A 22,389-nucleotide genomic window follows, 5' to 3' on the forward strand; every position below is an offset into this window, starting at 1 on the left:
GCTTGAAGCATGCCCCTGGGTTGGCTGATTGGCTCAATGCCACTTAAGAATCTCAGCTTCACTGTTCTCTGACCTCCTGTTGTCCCCGTTCTGATTTATGGGGCTTAGACTCTCTCCAAAGGCAAAGTGTCTGGAGTTTAGGGTCTTTGCTTCACAGCCCCTCCTCTTCCCCGTGCCCTCCCCCTGGCTTGTGTTCACCTTGTCGTAACCTTGCAGAACTCAGCATTTTTTACCTGGGCTCGATAGTCCACTAGCGCTGAGAGCAAGCCGTGGCTTCCATTCCTGGGTGATAGAGTCATGGGAGAAACTGCAGTGAGCAAACAGAGTGGGACCTGAGCCGGCTGGAGTGCGAGCTAAGCCGCTCAGGGCAGAGCAGCTGCTGAGTCTCCCAGCCTGCATCTGTCACTGACCACTGAAGTGTGTGTTTGTGCAAGGTGAGAGCGGGGCTGTTCCTTAATCTGGAGACAAATTGCCAGGTATTGCTGTTGATTATGCTTGATAATGTGGGGGTACATATATCACCAAAAATTTAGGTTGTTGACTGTGTGTGGCTTTGTTTATGCCCTTGTTCACCATCAGAGTCCCTTCAGCTCTCCACAGTACGTGTCTGATCACGGCAACAAACTGGACGTGGAGCTGCTCTTCCTCCCCTGCAGTGTGGTCATTTAGTGCGTCTCTTTGAGTTCTCTCGTTAATCGCTGCTGCCAAGTGTCGTGCCTGTCCTTATACAGATTCCCAGTGCTAACTGGAAGGCGTGTTACAACTGCTTTAGCTAGAAGTCTGAATTACTATTTTTAAATTCATGGTGTGATGCATGCTTTGTTTCCCCACATGTTAAGCACTGAAACTTTCTGAAGTAGAGTCTCCCGGGATGGTCAAAGGACAGAAGAAGTGTGGAGCTTCTATGCATTTACTTAGCAAACTGAAACTTCTGCTTTATCATCTGTATGTGTGTGTCCATGGCACAGGTGTGTGTGTGTGTGTGTGTGTGTGTGTGTGTGTGTGTGATATTTTAAAATATCTCAGAACCAAAAGAAAACTCTATAATATTTATCTTCTGATATGCTTCTAGTTAACTTAGCAGCATATAAATTTTTTTCTGAGTACATTTAAATTGTACAACTTCAAGTTCTGTGTCTACTAGATAACACAGATACTGTATGAGCTTGTGAGAGTATGTGGGGACATTGCATACATCCTCCTGAGTTCTAACAACAGGCACTAACCCATGTTCTTGGGTAAACAGATGGCCCTTAATCCTGAGCCACCACAGCATGCTAGCTACCAAATTAAACCTGTAAAATATGTAAAGAAGGTATATGGTTTCATAGTGGCTAAATAAATATATAGGGTATTTTCACTCATGGGTCATATCTCAGAAAGGGGGAAAGTATAGGATTCAGATTTTGTATAAGAAGGATTAGAAAAAAAATCAGAAAAGCTACTGAGTTTTGAAAAGGGACAGGGACACCGTATGAGGTGAAGAGTCATTGTGAAGGGGCAGTGAAGTGCCCTGCAGCCTCAGATGTTGAATTTCTAACGAAAGAACAACGCCACACCTAAGGGAATTCAGAGTCAGCAGAAGCGTGGCCAAGAAAAAAGTTTAGTAAAATATGTTGTCAACTTGAGGAATGTACATGTCTGTACTAATTAAATAGAATTCTAATGCAAAGAGCAAAACAATTAACATAATGCCTTTAAAATGTTTATTTAAAATTAGCTTATATGTAGGTAGACTCTGGAAATGAATGCAGTAAACATGTTTAAAATTCAATGCGTTTAAACTTATTTAAAACAGTCAGCAAATAACAGACATTGTTCACATTGTCCATCCCCCCTCTGTCATTTTAGCAGGAATGTTTGGAAGCTCCAAGCTAGAATGTCACCTGTTTTCACACACCTAGGGATTGCTTAATGCCTTGAGCCCTCTGCTAGTGGCTTCCTGCTTTCAGAATCTGTGTGAGAGCCTGTGAACTGATTCACAGAAATAACCTGACTCTACCATCTGCATGATTTCCAAGTGAGTGAAAACAGCATAATTCATGTCACAGCCGTGGCTGAGGAATGCAGAGGATTGATCATAGCTGTTCTGTTCTTCTATTGGATTCTTAACTCTACTGGGTATCCACTGCCATAATCTACATTTTGGGTAATTTGTTTGAAGTGCTTAACATAACTTCAGTTCTATGACTTTAAAGACATCCTTACCCCTGTGATACAAGCACTAGAGTGTCCATAGTTCTCTGATGATATCAGGCTCCAATATTCAAGTGTGGCCCATTTGTATCCATGCTCATCTTTCATGCAAAAGGCTGGATCATCATCCTGGATGAGGCATAATCAATCTAAGCAGAGGAAAAGGACCTTGAGTGGCGTCTGTGTTTATTCTTTAGATGACTAGCTGACTTCGTGAAAAGAGGTCCAAAAAATTTACAGATTGGGCAGGAGGGGGGAGAACAAGGGAATCTGTGGCTGATATGTAAAACTGAATGGTATTGTAAAATAAAATAAAAGGAAAAAAAATTTACAGATTAAAGGCCCTGATCTCAAAGCATATCTCAGCCTATTCAAATACATTTATTCTGATGCAACTAAGCTCCCTTAATAAAAAAATGGTGTTTTGTTATTTATATATGATAAATATCTAGACTTTTAAAAATGATTAAATATAATAGCATGTTGTGTTCTTGCTTCCACAGTTTTTATTTCAGATTTATGTTTTTTCAGTCTAGTCTTTAATGTTACTACTACATCTTTAATTTACTAAATGACACTTCTTTTGATTTATATTCACTATCATTGAGCAACCTACAGTTTGGTGAGAAGTCAGTAATGTTTTACCCCTAGAGAAGAGAAGAGCCCATCTTCTCTGATGTCAAGTGAATGATCTGCTCACTGCCTGAGCAAGAAATAGGGTGGCCAAGGGAAAGAGGGAGCCACAGGGTCACTGTGCAGGAAATGACTGTTTGCTGTGCCTGCCAGGCCTACCATTTATGTGTGGACTTGGAAGCCTCCACGAGTTGTCTCCATTGACTGGCACTGTTTGGTTAGGCTGAGATGAGGATGACAGACACACGGACCTGGCTTCCAGTACTCTCATGAGTTCTAGCTGGTAACTAGCCACTAAGTTTTGTTCTGCTTCTTGTTGTCTCTCAAAGAAGCATAGCTTCCCACAGCATAGTGAATTTACACAGAACTCCTGAGTCTTACATCCTGGCCTCTAGGTAGGCCTAAGTTGTATGCAGAGAGGCCACATGGAAGCAGAGAGTACGATATGTCTATTTCCTTGAGATATTTCTTTTCTTTCTTTTTTTTTCTTTTTTTTTTTTTTCTTTTTTTGGTTTTTCGAGACAGGGTTTCTCTGTGTAGTTTTGCACCTTTCCTGGAACTCACTTTGTAGACCAGGCTGGCCTCGAACTCACAGAGATCCGCCTGCCTCTGCCTCCCTAGTGCTGGGACTAAAGGCGTGCGCCACCACCGCCCGGCAAGAGATATTTCTTTCTGAGGCCTTTGCCCTGATAGTCACAGGGCTCCTTAGCAGAATTCGGGCCTATAAGTCCTCAGAAGCGGAAGTAGGAATAGATGGAGCTCAAGGTTCTTCTTCGTAGACACAGACTGCAGACATTTCTTGCACGTCTGCTTAACCTCAAACTTTCTATGTAAGAGAGGGCAGCCTTGAACTTGGGATCTTCCTGCCTCTGCCTCCAGAGTACTGGGATCACAGACAGATGATGCCATACCCTGTTTATGAAGTTTTGGAAAACCAGGGCTTCTTGCATGCTAGAAAGCACTTTAGCAAATGGCCTGCATCCTTAGTTTCTTATCTTTTTATCTTATGTTCAATGACTTCTAAGGAAAAGGAAAAGGCAGGTGCCAGAAGATACACCTGGACTCTAACTGTGGTTATCCTTGGTCATCCATCACAGGTGGTATCCAAGGAACTGATTGTTTCTTATCCAAATGCCAGGGACCACAGCTGCAGTTTGTGTTTGTATTATTCTGAATTTTGGCATATTTGGATATGTATGCTATTTCTTGGGTATAGAACTCAGGTCCAGATATGAAATTCATTTTGCTTTCACAATATTTTATGCTTAAACCACCTGGAGGTAATTCCATACATACTCTTAGGGCCTGTGCCTTGACCACAGTTTGCCTCCGGAGGCCATGACTAAAATTGTCCACCTATGGTGTTGGGCTGGTGTTCAAAAAGCAGCACTGTAGAGTGCTTTGTAGTTAGGGTTTGGATATTTGAGGTGTATATCTATGTGTTATGATCAATACAATTCCTGTTTAGTTATTTGAATTATTTGTACTAGCACTGGCTTAGGAAGTAGGTACATCTTGTCATACACACAATTTCTAAGAAAATACTAATTATCAATTAAATGTAAACTTTGTGTAATAACCCAAACATTCTCATCAATGTACAATTCCAGGAATCCTCAAAAAGCTGGGGTACAGATCAGAGTCGTGGGACCTGCTTACGTGTAAGGCCATGTGTTTAATCCCTAAGACCCACCACTACACATACAAATTTTTCCTAGTAAAAGAGCATCAAGATAGTTTAATATACCTTCAAAATATTTCTACTGAGCATGGGCATTCTTCACAAAGAAAGTATTGCCAAGTATTCGATGGCATATTGGGCTTTAAGAGAATGTCCAAGAATTTTAATTCAGTACTTTTTAAATCAATGAAAACAGACTTTTATTATCCTTTTTTGATGAACTATTTTAAAGATCATTATGCTCTGCATGTTTTTATAATGAAGTATTCAACAAGTATGGAGAGTCCATCTCTTGCAGCTCTTGGTGTTCTGCAGAATGGATGTATGGGGCAATAAATATACTAGGTCATTTAATAAAGAGGATTTATTGCTTTTCAGCCATTTTGTTGGCTTTCAGTACATTTATTGCCCCATACATGTATTTATCATTTGAAATAGATCTCGAGTAAATGTTTCCAAATTAGGGTTCTAGTCACCCCCAGTTAGGCTAGAATTGCTTTAGAGAATGATCTCTTTGTGGATTCACCATTCAATTTTGGTTTAAACCATCATTTGGTCTGGTAGTTATTCAGTAAACGAATCAACCAACCACACACTGGGGCAGGATTGTCTAAAGATCCCCACAAGCCTTCAGTGTTGTCAGCTTGATTTGCCTAACAAAGAAAGAATATTAAAATAATGTTGATGATTCTGACCAAGCAAAAGCATCACTCCTCATCACATACGAGAATCCACAACCAGCCGTGCCTACACTAGCAAACCTAAAATGTGCCAAGAGACACGTGTGAAGTCGTTAGAAATTCAGGTTTTAGCTGACCTGGCAAACTGTCACCGCAAGGTCCCTACTTCTCAACTCAGTAGCAGTGTGCGCTGCTATTAGATAGTGGACAGAATAATTCGCTTAAAATTGGGATAGATTAACCTTTCCTTCTACTCCTGCTTTGATTAAATAAGAACCCTCCAAAACCAAAACATTTCCCCTTGCACTTCACCTTTTCATTCCCTAAATATTTTAAACAGGAGAGAATGCATTCTTGTTTGGACGGGAATGGAGTTTCTTAACTCACTGTTTTCTTTTCCCATTCCAGGGATAAAGTGATTGGCATTTCCCACTGGAATTTAGCATATAAACATGTGGAATTTCAAAGCTGTGGGGGTGGAGGGAGAGAAAGAGCCAATAAGAATATCAAATACTTGTACAAGACCTCACTTAGAAAAGAAATAAAAAAGTGTCTGATACACAAACATAAATCTAAAGGAGTCAAAGACTTAAAAGACGGTTGAAGCCGCGAGTGTCATGGAAGCAGTTTTAGCGTGAGCCTCCTTGCACACAGTAGATGCTACACCAATGTCTCTTAGCTGCCATGAGCAGGGTGGTGGAAGTCATTCCACTGTAGCAGAAATGAGGGGCCCAACGTGCCTGCCTTCCGTACTGACAGCCCTTGTTCTCTGCTCCTTTCAGGCTCCCAGGAACAAACAATTACAGAGTAGTGACAATATGTTTTGTCTAGAACCACGCGATGTTAGGTGAAAATCCAGAATGTGTCCTTGCTCATCCTGTTCCTTCCTAAGTCTGATTTTTTTGCCTGAGGCCTCACAGAGAGTTTGCAGGACTCTGATCTGGAGTTCTGTTGTTGGGGCGATAGAATGAGGAGTTGTGATTTGTGCTTGAGCACTCCAGAGGTAGCAGGCTGGACTGCACCGAGTCCCCGGCAATCACGCCGGTGAGCAGGAGGGCTGCAGCTGGAAAAGGTTCTCTTTCTTCTGAGCCTGTCACTTCTTATCTCTCACTTCCTGTTCTTCTGGCTAATTTTGTTATCCTGGAATTCTCTCCAGTTCCCTCCCATGACCTCCCCTAACATCTCACACCATACCGTGACCTGGACAACAGAAACACTTACATCATTCACGGTCTGTTCCTCAGGCTGGCAGCCTGTTTAGAACAACGTGCAATGTTCCTAGCAACAGATTAAGGCAAATCCACAGAACCTCAAAAGCTGCGGCCACTGAAAGCAGAAGGTCACCTAGTCATATCTGGAATGTCTGCCTGTGGGCTTGTACTAGTTAAGAAACCCATAAATGTTAAACATTTGAGAATTTATCTTTCACTGAAACTTGGGAGGGGCAACCATTTTCAGAAACAATCACTAATGAAATTGGTCAACATGCTGGTATGAGGGTCGAATGTGTGCACGCTGAAGTATCCAAGTGGAACACTTAGAGCTCATGATGTCAACAGGGGGTGATCTTGATTATCAGAAATATTTACTATGAGAAATGAACACAGAAAATAGGGGAAGCTAGACCTTCATGAAGAACCTTGAGTGAGCTCTTGGATGACGAGTTAGTATTTCTGGACTTAAGTTTTACATCTGTAAAATTAGCCTCCATTGCATATCAATGATACACTATGTACACATGCTTTCCACAGCAGAGAAAATGAAAAGTTAATTTATGGATGGTAATATTTTAACAAATAGATTACTGGGATTTGGTGGGCTTGTGAATTTTCCTAACTGGGTGGGATGATAAAAATGGGCAGTGATTGTTAAAGAAATTAAAGAAAATGAGTGGAAGATCAAGGGGCAAGTATGATCACCAGAAAAGAAATGTCTTATCATTACTGATGGCTTCCACCAACAGTGCGAGTACAATAGCACACTCAGAAAGAGGCACTTGTCTGTGTGTGATGGTGAATATATAGAGAAGAATGAGGCAGAGACAGAGGGATGAAGGAAAAGAAAAGAGTGCATGAAATAATATTTTAAAAACAGCACCAAGATGTCTTATCTGTATTCTTTAGGTCAGATTTGCCTGTAATGTTCAAAGTCTTCCCTGATCCCCACCCCTCCCTAGCCACAAGGCCACAACAAATAATGAAATGTAGACACTCTGATTACAGGCATGCGTTATCAGTCCATAGGGAGAAAAAAGAAAGGAGAACTCGGTGTGCTTTGAACACACAGAACGTGATGCACCTGCTAAATCAAATGGAGAGAAACTGAAGTCTGAGGTTTCTGGCAGAAATCAAGGGGTGAACACAGGCCCCAAACTACATTACCATTTGTGAAGGACAAATATTGATTGTTCTTTGCTTTGTGATATACTTGTTTCAATGGTACTTGCTCACTAATGGCAAAGTCTTCTCTGTGTGAAAGCCCAAACTCTCTCACGTGTTACAAACACTTCATCAGAATGGTAGGAGCCTCCAGCAGGGAAGTATTGAGACAGGGCAAACCCATTCAATCTACATCCTCGAGTATAATGGCTAAGTATCAGAAATCAGGTCTATACACCTTGCTTTTCATTAATTTCACAATAATTATATCCATTTAAAAGGAAAAACATTCAGATGGTACATACCTGTAACCTAGCACTTAAGAAGAAACAGGCAGATCATGAGTTCAAGACTAGCCTGAACTAGAGAAGAATGTTGAAGCTAGTCTGAGCTAAATGAAACCCTATCTGAAAACAAACAAAGAAACAAAAAACCACCAAAGAAAAGATTGAGTAAAATTCCATAACATTCCAGAAATTAGTCATCAGGTCTTTTGAGGAGTGTATTTGCTGTGGGTCTAATTTGCAGAAAGTCATTAACGAGCTAGTGAAATTAATTGAATATCTTTATCCTCCTCTTCTTTCAACTTCTATTCTTCATCAAGACAAGGTCTCCGTACTCTAGGCTGGTCTTAAGGTCACTGTGTAGCCCAAGAGTAACCTTGAACTTCTGATCCCCCTCCCTCCACATATTGAATGTTGGGATTACAGGCCCCAGTCACTATGCTATTTATGTAGTAATGGAAATTGAAAGCAGGGCTTTGCCAAGCACCCTACCAGCTGAGCTACATCACCAGACCTCTTGCCCATCTCTTAACAAATAATGTATTCTTTCTACCTACATTCATTGCCCACTTACTAACCTTAATGGTGTGATCACCGGAAAACAAGCTTTGTTTCTTTATGGAATGACTAAAAAAGAAAAGCAATTGCCAATAGTACGTAAGGCTATAAGGGATGCAAGGGGACAGATTCAAATGGAAGGTTGTATGTAAGAGCAGTTTTTAAATAAATTATAGAGGTCAAATGTGGCTGTCTTAATGATGTGGGAGAGAATATCGTTGTCACCTATGGTGGTAGTAGGATCAGTTCTTTTGTGTGACTATCTGTGTGTGAGCCATTGTCTCCATGCTCTCCACATGATACCAAGTTTAACAGTGCATCAAAAATGCCTCTTTTTGTCACAGAGTAGAAGAAAGGAAATGGTCTTGTAGCAGGAATCTTAAATGGTCTTATTAATAAAATCAAACCTGAGGCCAGATATTGGGGTGAATGCTGGAAGATCAGAGAAGCAGAACAAGCCACAGCTACCTCACCTTGCCAGTTCCTCAGATGATCCTGTTTCCTCAGACTAGAAGCCTCTAAGTCTTCATCCAAAATGGGTCTCAGCAGAACTGCTACTCAAAAGTCTGAAAGCTTAACCAGCCAAATGCTTCTAGTTTCTGGCCTTACGCCTTATATATCTTTCTGCCTTCTACCATCACTCCCTGGGACTAAAGGCTCACTTCTTGGGATTAAAGGCATGAGTCACCAAGCTTGGCTGTATCCTTGTGGCCTTGAACTCACAGAGATCCAGAGGGATTTCTACCTCTGGAATGCTAGGATTAAAGGCGTGTGCTATCACTGCCTATCCTCTATGTTTAATATTGTGGCTGTCCTGTTCTCTGACCCCAGCTAAGTTTATTAGTGTGCACAATATTTTGGGGAACACAATACCACCACATGGTCTGATGGAGGTTTTTCTCTCAGCTTCTGGATAAAGACTCATACTCATGAGTTCCTCAGTTGAGGATGACTGCTTTCACCCTCTGTCCCTTCACCTCTCAATCTGATGTGTGTCTTTGTGTCTGAATTTCTCATCTTGACAAGGACACCAGTCTTATGGCATTTGCATTGTGAAAATATCTTCTAAGTGATTGAAAAGACATGGTGAACTCCTGATTCAGTTCAGCCCTTCTGCCCTGAGAGAGGCTACCCTGGCCTAAAATTGCAGGTCAGACGGAAGTTGTGGTTATGAAGTCAAGGGTACGTGATGACAAATAGGGAAGAGTCTAAAATAAAAGAGACTGAATTAAACTTCGCCCTAAGTCATCTTGGGAAAAGGCTTATAATAGCAGGAGAACAAATGCAGCATCCCAAGAGGAGGTCAAAAGTGAGGTTCCCAAGGGGTAGGGGGACTCATGTGACACATGGTAATGCCACAAAAGTAAAATACAATGAGGGCTCTGCTCTCCCAAGATTCATAACACCAGACAGACCGTGCTGGCAATACTCTGATCCAAGTAAAACCATTGTGCTGTGGATAGCATTGCAAATAAATTCCCTATGTAAGAATGACGATTTGGGACAGAAACTTGGGTACTCTCCTCTTGTTAAACCGAGTCTCAGATCTGTAGCCCTATCTGTGGATTCAGTAGGAGAAACACTTTGAAAGTCCTGACCCTCCTTCTTCAGTGGTCTTTAAATGTTATATTGCATAGCAAGAATGATGACCATATGTGCCAGCCATTTCCCGAGTGCTGTCCACACCCGAATGCTCTTAATTCTCACAACAGTGCTATAAATAACAGATAGAGAAATTGGGCAGTTGAGGAAATTCAGAGAGCAGCTAAGTAATTTCCAGTCAGCTCCTGGCTGAGTCAGAGCTAAAATCTGATTCCACAGCTTGTGGCTTAACCACCATGGATACTGGTTCTCAAGGGAGACATACAATATTTCTGAATCTGTCTTTAAAAAGCCACACTAAAATGTGTGTTTTAAAAGCATTTGTTGCAGTTATTTCTGAAGATGAGTGGTATTCCTGTCCCTTTCTTTGAGCTGTCCTTCTTTGCATTCTTTACTTTGAGGCACTTTCTCCTTCAGATACAACCCAGGGGACATCCCTGCTCCTTCATCCCTTCCATTCCCCCTCCATGCAGCCTTGCCACAGACCTGCTCACTTCTGTCCCCTTCCCTGGCAGGTTTTCTGCTCATCCTTGTCTTGGGGCCAGCTCCTTCATTCGCTGCTGTGATTCTGAACTGTTTGAAGTTCTCACAGACATCCTAAGTCACGTGCAGCAGCCTGACCACTGTTCATGGTGTTTCCATGAGCAATTAATTAGCGCAGAGCACAGTCAATGCTTGATCCCTGCTTGGTTGCAGAGGAAAGAAAAACATGACAATGAACTGAAAGTAGCAGCTATTCCTTTACTTTTGAAAACAGTAATGAAAGCGTAAAAGAATCAATGAAAATAATTATGCAAATTATATTAAATAATAAAAAATATAGTAATTTTAAGTGTGTGTTTCTTAACATATTCCTTGTTTCAAAGTACCTTGCTCAAAGAGGGGAAGAATATATATTGATTTGAATTGTGTACCTGAAGATGGAAACTGTTTAGTGTTCAACTATTTTAACTTTTATCAGTACTATTTACTCAAAATTGAAATCCCTTAACAGTTTATTTATCACTGAAGATAAAGCATTAATACTGCATACATATATTCGTAGCTGTATAATATTTAGCTTTATAAAAGCTATATATTAACTATGGCAGTATTTTTAGCTGAAGACAACTCAGGGAATAAAGCAATCATCTGAAGAAATTAAGTGTCATTCTTGTGACTGGAGAGATAAAAACAAACAGGCAATTGCGCACATCACTGGTTAAACCTACACTTACTGATGGCTTTTTATTGCTGTGACAAAATACCACAGCCAAAAGCGACTTCAAGGTGAAAGTTTTTATTTTCACTTACAATAGAAGATAGATGAGTTCATGGCAAGTGGCTGGGGTGTCAGCAATGCGGGAAGCTAAGAGATGGCATCTTCACTGAACATAGGAATCCAGAGAACTGGGAGTGGGTTGGGTTGCCCACCCTCAAAGCCCGCCCCCCATGACATACTTCCTCCAGCAAGGCTGTGCCTCCTAAGGTTCCATAACGTTCCCAAACAGCTCCACCTTCTAAGGCCATATGTTCAGATATCTGCTCCTACAGAGGACATGTTCATTCAAACCACCACACTTAATAAACTTTGGTTTTAAAATACATTTAAGTAAACTGGTTCCAACTTGACAGTTTCTCAAGAGATCTAAGGAATCATTTTTCTGAGCTGCATTTTAAATCAAACACAAAGGATGTATGAATGAATGCCGTGGAGAGGAGATGAGGTTTGGGTAGGACAGTGTGTCCAAAGTCTTGTCCAAGACTGATGACCATGCAGCCCTGTGGGCAGCTCTGCAGTTGACCTGTGGTGTTCTCCATGTCTCTGTCTCATTCCTTGTTATTTGAGTGAGATGATTCGTTTATCACTCATAACTGCTGTGGATATTTGGAATATTTAGCAGGACTGGAGTTGATGATTGGGGCTCTATATTAAAAAAGAAACTTATGACATTTTCAAAGTAAAGGATTGTCATGAATACTTACAGAGACCCTTCCTGTGCTGAACTAACATTGCTGAAATACAGCTTCTATAAATCAAAATCTAATCAATGTTTTCAGGATTATGACACAACTTGTTGGTAATAGCTTTGAAGTAGGCTTAGAACCATCCATCATGTTACTTGATCAGCAGTTCATTCATGTTACAAATCTCATGTGTGAAGGGCACAAGCAGGTGAAGAGCTAAATCAATTACCCAACCAGACAGCATATATCAATGCATCAAACATAAAACTGCTGATAATTTTAAGTGTCTCATTTTATTTTAATCTCTTCTTTTTGGCTTTTTAAAGTGTTATAAAGACTGTGATCACAGAGCCATTGGAATGGTTACTATTACACTTGGTAGAGACGGCACAATGGATGCTTTTTGTTAGACCTACCTACTATTATTATTATTATTATTATTAAGTGAAATTCCAAATAATTGTTTGATAGACTGCTTCCATTCAATAGAACATATGCCTGTTAGCTGATTGAGTCGTGAGCTATTCAAAAAACATACAGTATCTCATGATGAAAAAAATCCGTATGTAACCTTGATTATAGACATAATGATAAGGAAGGAAGGGACTGTAAGGTCATTTGAAGTTGTCATCTTTCCAACAGTTTTGGCAGACAATCTCTTCTCAGTGACAGGATAGAAGAGTGTTTTGTGTGATGCCTGGTAGTTCACAAAAGGACCTACTAGTCTCTTGCAACTCATCAGTCCTTACTCCTGGAACAAGGTGAACTGAGACTTCCTCTTCACACAGCTTCAAAGGGAATGGATGGATCCTTTGCTGGGTTACTGGGGCTGGGGGAGCTCCCTGAACTAAATTTGGACCAAAGCCCAAAATGTAACACACATCCTTCTTTCTAAGCTGTGCTCACCCTTTATTGGAATCTCTCTTTATGTATATAAATGTGAAAGCCTATGGCATGTAGCCCTCTTTGCTAGGTGAGAACACTTGTGTTCATTTTTCTGATTCAAAAGCAAGGATTGAAAAATGCATAACATATATTAAGAGCAACTTTCCTTGCTGTCTGGAAGTCATATAATATAGTGCCTCAGAGCCCAGACTCAGGCACTATTTACTGAGACCTGAGACCAATCCCTTGGACTCTCTAGTTTTATCACCTATAAAGTGGGGATAATAGAATCTACCTCCTATGGTAATGATTAGAATGGACTTTCTCCTGGCCAGCAGAAGTCCAGTGTCTCTATCGTATTGTTCTAGTTTGTTTTCTGCTGTTGTGATAAGTACATGGCCAAAACAACTCGGGAAGTGTTTATTTCAGTTTCTAGGTTTCAGTCCATCATTGGAGAAAGTCAGGGCATATGCTCAAGCAGGAACGGAAGCAGAAACCACTGAATGATGCAGCTTACTGGCTCTGGCTGTCTCATGCTCAGCTAGCTTTATCTATACACCAAGTCTACCTGCTCAGAGATGGTGATGCCCAAAGTGAGCTAGGCCCTCACAAATCCATCTTCAAGCAAGACAATGCCCGCAGACATGTCGTACAGGCCCACCTTATGTGATACTTAGTTAAGGTCCTCTCTTCCCAGATGACTCTTGATTGTGTCAAGTCAACCATGAGAACTAACTAGGGCAAATACTATTTATATTATCATTATCGTTATATTTTACTATATGGCAATAGTTTGGTTTTCATTTAAGCTTGCTTTTAGAATTTTCTCTTCCAATAAAATTAGAGACAGGGGTCCAATATGCATAAAGCAGATAAAGTTGAACAAGTAGTGACCAGGGTTCCTTCTTCTTGCCTCACTGAGTACACCTGTGTACAAAGCACATTTGGAAAACAGCTTTAGCAGTGTTCACAGGCCGAGCCTTCAGCATCGGGCTTGTTGGCATCTGCAGAACAGACAAGGGAAGCAGTTCTGAAAAGTGAAATACCAACAATACACATGATCCTTTGTTGTGTAGCCGGCAGGTCGCCATTCCAAGCATTTCCACCAGCCAGGGGACTAATGTCACCATCACCTTATTCCCACGGCTAAAAGTGAGCAAAACATGCAGGCATGTGTCCCTTGAACTCTCGGCTACTTCAGATATAGTCTAAACAACACTTTTCCTTTTGAGCTTGTTTCTCATACATGCTGTAGATAACTGAGGTGACATGGACGGGATGGATACACCTTATTCTACCTCCTGCCTGACCTGCTGCTGGATACAGTGTAGAGCAAGTGGGAATCAATGCCTCGTTTACTTCAGGGGATGTATGGATGAAGCCTTTTCTTTTCTGTGATGTTCCAGTGCAGGCTCTGGTTGGGGCATCTGGAGTCAAATCCTGATTCTGCTGCTTCCCCTGGGTAAGGCTAGGCATATTGCTTAGCCCATACTCCTACAAATCCCCTCTGCAGATTAGAGGATGACGTTATAGGCAACATACACTGAAGTCTAGGAGCAAGCAGTGTAAAACGCTTTTATATTGTGGTTACAAGATGATAAAAGAAGTCCACTAGCTCTATGAAATGCACAAATGCTACTTTACCCCAGTCGGGTCCCATCGCACAAGGGTAGTGAAGAAAACAATTCCATTATTCCATGGTGGGGGAGCCAGCCTGACTGAAGAACTGCCAGGCTACATTGTATCTACGTCAGCTGTGGCAGAAATTAGTCAACGTTGTTTATACAGAGTTTGTGATGTCTGGGTCACCAGCTGTCTGGAAAAAGAAGAACACGGCTTCCTTTTTCTGTTGAGTGTGGTGTGCCAGCCAGCTGGCGTTAGGGAAAGGGGGAGAAAACTTCTCACTGGGAATATAACCAGTGTGACTCTGTGTCTCATAGGATCCCTCACCCTCGTGGAAGGTGTTATCATACCCTTGAGGGAGCCAAGGGAGCCCCAGGCTTATATAAGTCAAATGACAGCAAAGAACTCAGTACTATGTATGAGTCTCACTCCAAGGCCATCATAATGAAAAACCACCCACTGCTATGGAGAGTACCACAGATTCTCACTGTTGACGGGCCGCAGTTAGCAGTTCAAATTAAGAACTCTGTGTGAACACTAACCATATTTTACACTAAGATGTTTGAAATTTTTATTTTATTTTTTATTTATTTTGTTTTTGTTTTTGCATCCCAATCAATATTTCCCCTCCCTCCTCTCCTCTCAGTCCCTTCCCACCACTTGCCCCATCCACTCCTCCTTCTCTGTTTCTCTTCAGAAAGGGGCAGGGCTCCCGTGGATATCAGCCAGCCATAGTATATCAAATTGTGGGGAGACTAGGCACCTCCTCTTCTATTGAGGCTGGATGAGGCAATCTGGTAGGAGGAAAGAGTCTCAAAAGCAGGCATCAGAGTCGGAGATAGCCCCTGCCCCCACTGTTAGGAATCTCCCAAGAAGATCAAGGTACACAGCTGTAACATACGGACAAAGGGCCTAGGTCAGTCCCAGGCAGGCTGTCTGGGTGGCAGTTCAGTCTCTGTGAGCTTCTATGAACCCACGTTAGTTGGTTCTGTGGGTTAAAATATTTTAAGATATTTGAAAATTTTATAAGTAACAAATCTTTGATAAGGACTAGTATCTGCTGTGTGTGTGTGTGTGTGTGTGCGTGTATGTGTGTGCGTGTGTGTTTATGAGACAAGGTTTCTATGTGTAGCTCTGGTTATGCTGTCTTGGAACTCATTCTGTAGACCTTGAACTAAGAGATCCTCCTGCCTCTTCCTCACAAGTGCGGAGATTAAAGGCCTGTGCCACCACCTCCCAACAAGTGACTGTGTTTTTCCCATTAATAATTTATCCAAAAGGGTTTTTTTTGTGCCTTTTGTTTCTAATTTTTGTTTGATTCTCCTTTAATTTACATATATATGACTTACTATTAAGTTAATGATGAAGAAGAAAATTGTGACAGGGAAAAATATTAAGTAGCTACGTCAAATATTTTTAATGAATGAAAAAATTTAAGTGCTGAGGATTAGAAGAATATTTATGCAGGGCTGGAGAGATGGCTCAGTGGTTAAGAACATTTGTTCTTGCAAAGGACCTAGGTTTTGGTTCCCAGCACCCACATTGTGGCCCACAAGCTCCTGACACTCAAGTTCCAGGGAATCTAACACCTCTTCAGGCCTCTGGGGGCACCAGAAACACATATGGTATACATAATGCATACATGCAAGCAAAACCTCATATACATAAAGGAAAAAATAACTAATTCTTTAAAAAAAGAATTGGACTTACAAAAATGGATACATCTGTCATTGCATGCATATTATTTGTAAAACATGGAAAGTATCAAAGTTTTTATGTTTGCCATTAAGCTTTTAGAAGATTAACTTCATGGTACAGTGATATTTTCTATCTAGGCTAATAAAGCCATTAAAACACTCCATCATTTATTGGTTCTTTGATTATCACTATGCCTAATAATGTAAATAGGTTAAATACGTGAAAGACTTCCAAATCCCATTCCCTGAGGACTGGCCTGACTGCCCCCCCATCACAAATGCAGCTGTGTGTCCTTCCATGTTGTGGTCCAGGACGAGAAGTATTTGTTTTTTTTTTGTTGTTGTTGTTGTTTGTTTGTTTTTGTTTTTACATTTCTGTTTTGATCCAGCTGTAAAATGTGGAAGGATGGTAGCCAGGGTGAAATTTTAGAGGGATGGGTGCATTACAGATGTGGGTATGTGAAGGATGGAAACCAGAGGTGGACAAGAGGCTGTGGAACCAAGGCCACAGCTGGACAATGCCGCAGACATGCACAGAATCTCACTGTGTTGATCAGAGGATGAAGGAGGTGTTTTTTTGAATTTGGCACTTTAAGTTTACTACTGGACCTTGCCCTTCACTACCCCCACTCACGTCAAGGTTGTTCATGTAGATCTCATCCATTTCTCTGTTACTGGGCAATCAAAGGTCAAGGGAAAGAGAGCTTAGGGAAGCGGGAGATCCCAGCTGGACCAAGAACAGAGAGGGAGAACAAGGAATAAGAGACCATGATAAATGAAGACCACTTGGGAATAGGAAGAAGCAAAGTGCTAGAGAGGTCCACAGAAATCCACAAGGATACCTCTACAATAGACTACTGGCAGTGGTCGAGAGAAAGCCCTAACTGACCTACTCTGGTGAGGATGGCCAAACACCCTAATTGTCATGCTAGAAACCTCATCCAATGACCGAGGGAAGCAGATACAGAGATGGCCAGGCCCCATGGGGGTGGAGCTCCAGAAATCCAATCGGCAAGAAAGAGGAGGGTTTGTATAAGCGAGAATTGTTGAGACCAAGGTTGGAAAAAGCACAGGGACAAATAGCCAAACGAATGGAAACACATGAACTATGAACCAATAGTTGAGGAGCTCCCAACTGGATCAGGCCCTCTGGATAAGTGAGACAGTTGATTAGCTTGATCTGTTTGGGAGGCATCCAGGCAGTGGGACCAGGACCTGTCCTCAGTGCATGAGCTGCCTGTTTGGAGCCTGGGGCCTATGCAGGGACACTTTTCTCAGCCTGGGAGGAGGGGACTGGACCTGCCTGGACTGAATCTACCAGGTTGAACTCAATCCCCAGGGGAGTCTTTGCCCTGGAGGAGATGGGAATGGGGGATGGGAGGGGAATGGGGGAGGGGCGACGGGAGGAGGGAGGACAGGGGAATCTGTGTCTGATATGTAAAATTAAATTAAATTATAAAATAAAAAATTATAAAAATAAACTGGACACTAAACTAAAATAAATAAAAATAAGAATAAAAGTTTACTATTGGAATGTCTAGGAAACCATGGCTTGCTCATCCTCAAATGGAGGGCTGTGCTGGTTAGCCCGTTTTTATGCTCCTATTTGTTTGGGGTAAGGGTCATTTGTCAGAATTCCAGAATTCCTTTCATCACAATGTCATGGGTAACTGAGAAAACTTTAGTTAGGAAAAAACGGCATGACAAAAGTCTGTACAGGGTTTTTAGGAACAGGATTAAACGTGGGTCATGGGGCCGCCTTCAGTCACGATGCGTCAGGAGGGTTGGCAGAGCTTGTAGTCTATAATGTCTAGCATATAATTCAACCAAAGCCATCGAAATCATTTTTCTCCTCTGGGAAACTCAGTACCAGCCAGTTACAGAAGCAAGAGGGAGGCATTATAAGGGTCCAGAGAATTGTAGGATGCTTTTAAGTACTAAAAGGTACAAGATCACTACCCAAACTTGCCAAAGTAGATGCTGCAAATTTGAACCAGTATAGCTTTCTCCTAGTTCAGTTTGTTACTTTTACTCTGCACTTGGCCATCCGCGGGGGACTTCTAATGAGAAGATCTAAAGTGTTGCCCGACTTTTCACCCCTAGAGAGGCTTGATTTATTTCATTTCTCAAAATCCCACTGATTTATAGGATGTGATACGGACTATGAGTTCCAAGACTAGAGCAGTTAACCTGGCAAAAGTTCTTGCCCTTGGCACCCTGCGTGCCAAACAGAAGGGGTCTGATGACACCATGCTGTACCCGATGCCTACCACAGTACATGCAAGCTGCACCAGGCAGAAGGGGGCTGTGCAGCTAGAGAGATTTGAGGAACAGGATGAAGAGGACAGGTGGATCGAGGCGCTGCTCTATCCAGCATGCTCAAGACAGACTTCTCTGGGATGAATTCTGAGTGAAGACCTAAGGAGTCGGCTGTGGGGCGAGCTTTTCTAGGTCAAGGAAACCACCAACGATGGAGGTTTTGATATGAGGGTGCCTCCTGTGAGATGTGTGGCCTCTGTGAGAATTGCAAGTGGCAGTTAGGCTGACTGAGACTTAGTGAGCAAGGGGCAGAGAGCCGGTCAAAGGCTGGGGCCAAACGCCTGGTCATCTGTCCAGGACATTAGCAGTTATGGGGGTAGGCTATAGTAACCTTTGGGAGATAGCACCACCAAGGACACCCATTCCCGTGTTCCAGGACCTGTCAGTGTGCTCCAGTGCCGCAAACGACATTAACTATCCAAGTGAAAGGACAAGGGTGTGTGGGCACTTGATATCCAGGGTCACACAGATCAGGGGACGATGAGAGTGTAATCTGTGTTCTCACTTCCCTCCACCACGTGACCCAACATGAGGCAAATCTGCTCTCCCTCTTCTGTACCCAAACTCAGGAACCGATGGTGCCTGTCATTTGTCAAAGTTTTCAAAGGAGACACAAAATGTTTATTGCATATCTGTTTTTAAATTGCCCGAAAAATTACACCAAATGATTACCTCTATAGAAATCCCATGAATCTGAATATAAATCCATGGCAAACCTCGTAATCAGCCTTTTAAATATTCTCAATAAATGACATTTTGAACCGATGAAATTAAAAACTGGAAAAAATTAATTTCCTCAGTGGACAATAGTTAGGTCCAAGTGTCCTTCTGATAATTGTGCCGTTGGATTGTGAGCTGCTGAAAAATTACACAAAGGGCCGGGAGAGAGCACAATTCCGTGGTGAGCACATTGCTGGCTTGTTCCTTCCCTTGCTCCCGCCCCTTGCTCCTGCTTCCTCTTCTTTTCTCCATCCTCTTTACAAGTTGGATATTTTATCAGATTTCTAAATCTTACTGTTCCTTCCAAAGAGTTCTAAAGTTTCATAAATCCGTCCTGATTCTGTGCCTCTCTATTCTCTTAGCATGGAAAAGCCAGAAGTTTCCTGACATAGAGACTGTTCCTCAGATAACTCAGGTCTGGAGTGGGCCAGGTGTCCCTCCTGAGTCAGTGACTGAGCCTGTCCTGATGGCTCCTGTGCTCTTGACCCCTGGAGCATGGCCACGGCCACGTGGAATGGTATTTTCAGGAATGACTTCACACTGTGGGGCATAGATCTCAGCCAGGCTGTTCCTGAATCTAACCGGGATCCTCCACAAGGGGAAACAAGAGTTGCTAACTTGAAGCTGTCTCAGGAGCAAGGTGCGATTTGTATAGCATTTGTGCTTGTTAGGGTCTATCTCTTGATGAAATCTGTTTTGTTTCTAGGGAAGTCATGTGACACCACCCCCCCCCCCCGACACTTTGATGCTATTAGACAGCCAGGGTGCTGGGATGTACATTATCCCCTCTACGTGGTTTTGGGGGTAGCCATATAAAGTCAAACATTAATTGATTTTTAATAATTTTAATAGATGGTGGCTGAACTGCTCAGAGAGGCTGCTATGGGCACTCATGTCCAGGCTGAGCCTCTAGCTCTCTGTATATTTAATATTGTTTTGAATGCACAAAATGTGTCCTGTCTGAAGTCCCCAGCAGCATGTGCAGGGTTCCAGGTGCTCCGTATCCCTGCCGCCACTTGTTCCTGCCACTGTCTTATGCGCCGCCTGGCCTAATGGGTGCGTTATGACATTTCACTGTGGTCTTAGTTGGCATTTCCTTGGTGACAAATGGCATCTAGTATCCATTTAGATACTTCTTAGTTAATTGAATATCTTCTTTTACCACGTGTTTAAATATTTAAGCCAGTTATATAAGGGGCATATTAACATATTATATTTTATGAGTATTTTATATTTTATGCTGTAAGTACTTCCTCAGATAGATATATATGTTACAAATACTTCGTTCAATGTGGAGCTTGTGTTTTCCATAATTTCTAAGAATGCAAGTTTCATATTGGTGAGCTCTAATTCACCTACATGTATATGCAATTGATGAGATGAAAATTACTGAAATGAAAACATAGGTTTTGTTTACTAGAAAGTGTACTACATGGAGTATTCTCATTATACTAAAAGTATTATGTGTAGATACATAGTGATAAAAATAAATGTTAAGGATATGTTAATACTTTAGTTTTGTTATCTATGCATTGTCTTTTAAAATGTAGATATTAAAAGAAATTATTTAAAATAATATTCTTATTTGCCCTTCTTGGTAATTTTTCTCAACATTTTATGGCATTTTCTATTTCTGCTTTTAGTTATGAACATAAATACTTTCACAAAACTTCAATCATATTCTTTTTGGAAACTCACTTTGTACTTTTACTTAATGACAAATTACTCATGCATCAATTTTATGAATGTAAACACAGGCATCACACTTCTCTCCCTTCCCAAGAGGTCACATTGGTTGTTTCCTCGGTTGTTGCCATCATGAGATGTCCATACAGAAAGAACTTATTGAACATTTGTTTCTGGCTCTGCTCTAGACATTGAGGGCACAGGAACCACCAAAACCAAGCTGACACTCCTCAGGAACTTACTACGCCAGGATAAACTTCCTCGGTGTTCCATGGCTATGGGAAAAGTAAAGTCGAGGAGCTTGCATAAATATTTGTGTTTACCCAACTCTAAGGAGAAAAACCTTAGGGTCTACACAAAAGGAAGCAGGCTATCAAATGTAAGATTACTAGGAAGAGACTCGCACGTGGCTGCTCTCTGGAAGCCCAGGTCTGCATGGCATACACACCGTTCCTTACACTAATTGATTTAAAAATAAGAAAATATGGTTCACAATTTCAAGTTGATGATCAAAATCAATTAGCCCACATAGTTTCTACAGATCCATAGATTTTAGTTCATACTGTTTTTATTTAATTTTTTATTTTTTGAGTTTATAATATATATAGTATGTATTTTATATACTATATAATATAGTTATATCATTTCCTCTCTCCAAACCCTCCCATGTTACCCATTTGCTCCTTGCTCTCACTCAAATTCATGGTCTCTCTCTTTTTTTAAATTGTTGTTACATGTGTATATGTGTATGTATTCCTAAGTATATAAACAGAACCTGTTTAGTCCACATAATGTTACTGATATCTATATATTGTCAGGACTGACCATTTTGTATTGAATAACCAATTGGTATGCATTTTCCTAAGGAAGACTATTTCTCCTGCTCCCAGCATGCCCTCATTGCTCATAGCTCTTTGTCTAGGGTTGAAGCCTTACATGTTTTCCTCCGTCCACTTTAGCATGTCCATTGGTGTCATCCCTGTTCAGGACATGTTTAGATAGTCATGTTTGTGAGACTTCATGAATGTAGCTTCTGACATTCCTAAGAGACATGATCTCATGTCTGATCTCCTATTCTTTTGAGTCTAACAACCTTCCCAGTGGTCCCTGAGCCCAGAGTGTAAGAGTTGTGTTGTGGTTGTATCCGTCAGGACTGGCTTCCACAATGCTTCATTTTGATAAGTTGTGGTTTTCCATTTTTCCGTTGTTTTGAAGAGACTTGCCTTGAGGGGGTGAGAACTACACTGTGGGTCTGAGGACAAGTATTTGGAATGTAGTTAGTGATTATGCTGGTTTAGGAAAGTGGTGATTGTACATTCTCCGGCAAGATCCATGACTTCATTAACCCTGGATGGTTAGCTAGGTCTTCAATACCAGGATCATCTCCCTCTTGCTGAAGAGACCATAAGTCCAAATACAGAGCTGTTGATTTATCATTCAGAAAAGATCTTTGTACAGTTTTGGTGGTGAGACTACTTCTGTCATTTGGTGATTGGAAAA

At 41.5% G+C, this 22,389-nt stretch overlaps 1 protein-coding gene across 5 annotated transcripts in view; it reads left to right on the top strand.

The window, feature by feature from the left end:
* Arhgap24 (Rho GTPase activating protein 24) overlaps positions 1–22,389 on the top strand; it is a 408,858-nt gene that overhangs the window by 278,449 nt on the left and 108,020 nt on the right. The window contains exon 1 of one of the 5 annotated variants that reach the window (XM_028867290.2): positions 284–434. The exons of 3 other annotated variants lie outside the window; for them this stretch is intronic. The gene's annotated coding sequence lies outside the window, so the exon portion shown is untranslated. Of the gene's footprint in view, positions 1–283; positions 477–22,389 lie in introns of those variants that run through there. One more of the 5 variants, XM_028867291.2, reaches the window with a different exon arrangement.

This window comes from Peromyscus leucopus, chromosome 10 (assembly GCF_004664715.2).
Source record: "Peromyscus leucopus breed LL Stock chromosome 10, UCI_PerLeu_2.1, whole genome shotgun sequence".
Lineage (NCBI taxonomy): Eukaryota > Metazoa > Chordata > Mammalia > Rodentia > Cricetidae > Peromyscus > Peromyscus leucopus.